This window comes from Arachis ipaensis, chromosome B03 (assembly GCF_000816755.2).
Source record: "Arachis ipaensis cultivar K30076 chromosome B03, Araip1.1, whole genome shotgun sequence".
NCBI lineage: Eukaryota > Viridiplantae > Streptophyta > Magnoliopsida > Fabales > Fabaceae > Arachis > Arachis ipaensis.
In genome coordinates this window covers 21,673,627-21,680,049 of record NC_029787.2, presented here as the reverse complement: position 1 = coordinate 21,680,049, position 6,423 = coordinate 21,673,627, and positions in this window count along the sequence as shown.

The following is a 6,423-nucleotide window of genomic DNA, read 5'->3' as shown; positions in this document are numbered from 1 at the left end:
TTTTAAAAGATGGATTTATATATGTTTTTGATTTTTATGATAAAAAATGTTTCATATAAAATAAATTGAAGGTAGTTAAAATTTTTCCCAAAGAGAATTGAGAGCAAGAGAGGTGTGTGGTTACTTGTTCGGTTGTGGGAGGAAGATAAGGATGACATGCACCGACCATGTTTTTATATGTGAGTAAGGGCTAAGGCTATAGGATATGTGGCGCAATTGAAGGGGGTTTTTCATGCCTATTATCAATGTAATTAATTTAAAAAGAAAAAATATAGGTAGATAATAAAAATATTAAACAATGTGAATAATAGGTATATTAGATGTTCAATTTACTAAATGTATAAATAGTTATTTTAATATTAAGATTTAAGTAAATAATTTGAGATTTAATGTATTTTACTTAAATTAGACTAATTTTAAAATTTAATGTTCATGTTATTCAAAAAAAATTATTAATTACCTAACTAATATAATCTATTTAAAAATTAGTTATGAATTTTAAAGTATTGCCTTGATAAAACCCGAATTTTTAGCATTTATAGGTTATTAAGTTAATTTCTTTTTATCCACTAACTTTAAATATATCTTCCATTTTAATTTAAAATCCATTGAATTTTTTTTGGGGTGAGGATTAAAATCCATTGATTTACATACATGGATAGAAAAATAACTAAAATAAAAAATATTATATATACTAATTTTGTGTTTTACTTTGAAAAAATAAATCTCGTGTTATATCGAAAAAGAATATTTTCGATAAAGATGTTATTAAATTTTTTGATAAGTTTAGACTTCGATCATTACTAAATGTTAAAATAATATTTCGATCAACCTCTAAATACATGTTACAATTAATTTTGGATTGGAGCCAATTAGGTACTTCGTTAGGTACTTTCTATTAACCGATTGATTCAAGTGTGAAAATCGAAAAGACAGACTCGACGGACTATGTCGAAAAAGACGTCAGTAGGTCTTGAGACATCGAGGTCAAGGCTGGATAAGTACTTTTCGAATAATATAGATAAGTCTTATCGAAAAAGAATGATAAGTGAATATAATTAATAACAGTTATTCACATTGTACAAAGAGTGGGAACAGATTGATGCACGTGGAAAATACTGTCGAATATGGTGGTCAGAATACTGAATCAAAGGCAAAGTTTCAATCTCTAAAGTGCGCAAACAGTTATTTAGCAAAGCTGACTGCCAAAATGACATATCAGCAAATAATTGGACGGATTGGCCTATAAATTGACAAGACGTAGATGAAGAAAGGGTTGTAATCTTTTCAGAGAAAACACTCATACTCACTCACATCCCCAACGACTTTCTGAGTCATTCAAGAGTCTTTTTCTTTGAAGGGTTCCTTCCATGTCTTTACTTTTCATTTAAATTCCTGTAACTTTCTTTTCATGCAATTTTTCTTCCTTGCAATGTCCTTTTATTTCCTTTAAATTCAGCAACTTTTATCCTTTCCAGTCTTTATCTTTTAATTTGCCATTTATTTTTCTAAATACTTTTCCTTTCTGTAATTTGATTTCCCTTTTATTCAAACCATTTAAGTTTTATTGTTCATTTCGAATTTCTGCAAAGCTTGGTTCTTTCTTCTTCGTCATTGTCAAAGGCATAGATTTTGATGCAAATAAAACTGATACTCACAAAAAAGGAGTAGGTTTCGCTCCCAGACAATTAGAATCAAACCACCATCGATTTATTAAAAATCGACAAAACAAATTGGCACGCCCAGTGGGATAATTTTAAAATTTAATTGTGTCAAAATGTGTTGCTTTCAACTGTTGCATTGTGCATGCAGTGTTGATATTTGGTGCATGCGATTAAGAAGTGGTAGAATTGTTACCATGTCTGACGAAGTTTCAAATGGCAATGCAGAAACAAGTAATAATGCCCCAATAACTACTACACAAATTTCTGCAAATTTGATTTCACATGCAGAGTATAATTCTGGGGAGAATATTGCAGTTATTGATGCAAGTGTTGGTGGTAGCGGGCGAAATTCATGCCCTAGGATCACCTGAGTGCAGAATCAACCGCAAGTAACCGCAGGTTGGCTTCCATTTGGCCTTTCTCCTGCCTACACGCCTCCTATGGGTAGTTACACATTTTCAGTCAGATTTGGAAATGTACCAGGATCGATGGCTAAGTTTCGACAATATATTAAGGAAAGCCATCATAATTTAGTCAACCTGTTGAACTCACCAGATGACTACTATTTTGAATCCTATCCTGGCTGACAATGAGTCAAAATATGATCGACTGGTTAAACAAGTCGAGAGAATTACTCGAATTGTCAATTATGATGAGGGGCAACCTATTCCCCAAGATTTGGTAGTAGACCAGGAGAACATAGGATATAATGAGAAGAATGTATTTAACAATTTTGAAAGGAAAGAAAATATCCCTTATCTCATTTGAAGAGAACAAAATGCTGATGAAGTTTTGAATAGATTTCACACACAGCCTGGATATCATTACCAGGTGACAAGGATTATCAAAGATGTCCTCAATAGAATGGGTATCAACGTGGGTCTCATGCATCAACCATATTTTATTTTTGCTTTTCCTTCTGCAGTGTAAATGACAGAAGTGCCAATGAGTGTAAAAGATTGCAAAATAATTACAAAATTTATAGGAGAGGCTGGAGAGTCAACTGTTGAGCATATAGCTCACTATATGATCGAATTAGAAAATTTGGCAAATAATGAAAACCTGAGAATGAAATTTTTTCTACTTCATTAACAAAAATGCTTTCACTTGGTCTTCAAATCTGAAAGCCAGTTTGATTTTAACGTGGGCACAATTGAAAAATGCTTTTCATGCTCAATTTTATAAGGCAAAATTGAATGTCTCGTTCACAGGTTTGCTTGCAATAGAATGAGATGATGGAAAATCGATAGATGACTATATAATTCGATTAAAAAATGCTCGCAATCGATGTTATATGTCGGTCCCTGAAAGCGAGATCGTCAAAATAGCCATCAAAGATCTTGGCTTGTATATGCGTCGAAAATTACTCAATATGTATATTTCTGATTTAGCCTATTTGGCTGAGAGAGTTCGACAAGTTGAAAAAATAAAAGAAGAAAAGAAGAAGGAAAGAGAAATTGTTGAATATGAGTTTGTCGAAAACAATATTCAATGATGATAAGTATTTTTGCTTTTATCCATCTAGCAAAAAAAAATCATCAAAAATAATATTTTCGACAAGTTATTGTTGAATTCTTCGACAAGCCAATGTTCGACAAATTCGAACTTTATCAAGTTACAGGTGCATATTGGAACATTTTGGAAGGAGTTGCGTACTCTATTAAGATATGTACAAGTATATCTGTTAAAAGAAGTTCTTGAGAAGTAGCTATTGGGCAGTTGTTAGATATAACTGTGAAAAAGAGAAAAAATCTTTATTCAACTTTGAAACTCTATAAAGTTGATCAAATTTCAGATAAGAAAAATCTTCTCGGTTCACTTTGAAAATTGTGAAGTTGGAAATTTGGAAAAAAAATTTCTTGATGATGATATTTTTGAATCACCAAATATGACAACTCTCTGACCACAATGATCCGAGAAGGAAAAGAAAAATTACCATGATTTGGGTAATATATTGTCATAAACAAATTCGATGAGATATCGAAAATGAATACGACTAAAAATATTCAACAAAATGTCGAAGATCCAATAGTTCGACAAATAGCCACTTTGCCTCAAGAGGTCGAAAACAAATACTTGGGGGCATTTCTTATGTCGAAGATAATTTTTCTTCGATAAATTGAAAAAAAATTATTATCCTTGACTCTTCAAGAATGACATGATGCTTCATAATATTTTGTCATGCACTACATGAAAATATTTGTGAAAATTTGTACAATTTATGAAATTGATCAAATAATTATTTGGGGCCAGTTTCAAATTGATCAAGCCATTGAAAATCAGTTTCGACAAAGAAGAGCTATCGAGGTTGGATGGATTAAGAATTGGCAAGAGTTTAGTGATGGAGAAAATGAGAGAATATCAACAGCAACAAGCGATGCAGTTATTTTGGTCGAAGCTGTGATAGAAATACCATCTTTTTGAGATCGAATTGGTGGTAACCGAGGTGGTCGACAATTGGATCGAGTTAATACTGGTGTTCTTTTTACCTCTCGTTGAGGGGCAAAATCTTCTCCTTTAAATCGAATTGTCTTTCTCGGGGCAAAGCAGTTAAAATTCCATTTCTAAAACTGGATTCAACTATGTTGATGAGGAATATTTTGAGGAAGAAGATGAAAAAATGGCAGATACCGTCGTAAAAAATATTGAATAATAGTAAGTATTTATATTTTCTTCCTTCTAGTCGAAAAAATAAATATTTAGGGGGCATTTGTTATATCGAAAATGAATATTTTTCGATAAAGATGTTATTGAATTCTTTGACAAGTCAATGTTCGACAAGTTTATACTTTGATCATTGCCGAAGTGCCAAAATAATATTTCGATCAACCTCCAAATACATGTTACAATTAATTTTGGATTGGAGCCGTTAGGTACTCTATTAGTAGATTGATTCAAGTGTGGAAATCAAGAGACAGACTCGACGGAGGTCAACTATGTCGAAGAAGAGGTCAGCAGGTCTTGAGACATCGAGGTTAAGGTGGGATAAGTACTTTTCGAAGAATATAGATAAGTCTTATCGGAGATGAGTGATAAGTGAATATAATTGATGACAGTTATTCACATTATACAAAGAGTGGGAATAGATTGATGCACGTGGAAAATAGTGTCGATGGTGGTTAGAAAACTGAATCGAAGACAAAGTTTCAATCTCTAAGGTGCGCAAACAGTTATTTAGCAAAGCTAACTGCCAGAATGACGTATCAGCAAATAATTGGACGGATTGGCCTATAAATTGACAAGACGCAAACGAAGAAAGGGTTGGAAAAGAAACACTCACACCCACTCACATCCCCAGCAACTTTCTGAGTCAATCAAGAGTCTTTTTTTGAAGGGTTCCTTCCATGTCTTTACTTTTTATTTAAATTCTCTGCAACTTTTTTTTCCATGCAATTTATCTTTCTTGTAATGTTCTTTCTTTTTCTTTAAATTTAGCAACTTTTACCCTTTTTTGTCTTTATCTTTTAATTTACCATTTATTTTTCCAAACACTTTTTCTTTTTGTAATTTGATTTTCCTTTTATTCAAACCATTTAAGTTTTATTGTTTATTTTGAATTTCTGCAAAACTTAATTCTTTTTTCTTTGTCACTGTCAAAGGCATAGATTTTGATGCAAATAAAACTGGTACCCACAAAAGAGAAGTAAGTTTCGCTCCAAACCATTAAAATCGAACTACCATTGATTTGTTAAAAATCGACAAAACACCTTGTCATTCCTATTTTCTATATTTATCTCTCTTCTTATTATATAAAAAAGATACAAAAATAATTTAGTGTCTAACTTTCTTTTTTAAAATACTATATATTATATATAATTTACAAAAAAAATGGTTATTTTTAAAATTCTCAAAACATTTTATAAATTTTATAATTTTAATTTATATAAATTATAGGGTAAAAAACGTATATGAGTCAAGGGGAGTTCAAAATTACCTAAATCCGCCAAATAAAATTCCGATACATCATTCTACCAAAGAACAAATGAATGTAATTCGAATCAATACAATTCGAATTAGATTTGTATGTAATTCGAATTGATATAATTCGAATTACTTGAAAGCATTGACAACACGTAATTCGAATCAATATGTCACGAATTATAAACTTAGAGTTCGAATTATATCAATTCGAATTAGTAGGGAGACGTGCTTTGAAGGGAGTTCGAATCAAGTTGATTCGAATTACTCCCTTTTCGTAACAAATTCTAATAAATTTTTTTAATGAATTTATTTAAATTATAGTACAAAAAATATTTTATTCTATGCAAAATAATTTTAAAAAAATAGCTTAAAAAATATTTTTTAAATTATTTTGCATACAATAAAATATTTTTTTTAGTATAATTTAAATAAATTTATTAAAAGATATTCATGAGCTATCAAGAATGGGCAGAAGAGTATTGTATAAAGTTCGAATTGTTCACCGTATAATTTGAATAAGGCTTAGTTTGGTAAAGCTTTTACTTTTTAAGAGTAGCTTATGAAAGTTGTCTTTTAAAAGACGACTTTTTAAAAGGTACAGCACTTGCGTTTGGTAAAATCACATTAAAAATAGTTTTTAATAAGCACAAGTACTATAATTATGTTTGGTAAAACAACTTTTAAAAATTAAAAAAATATAATAAACATATTTATAACGAAGAATAATATTTTTTTTCAAATTTTAGAGACCAATAATTTAAATATTTATTCGATTTACTCTTTATATTAATATAAATAGAGTTATCATTAGTCAATAATAAAACTTGTACTGATACGT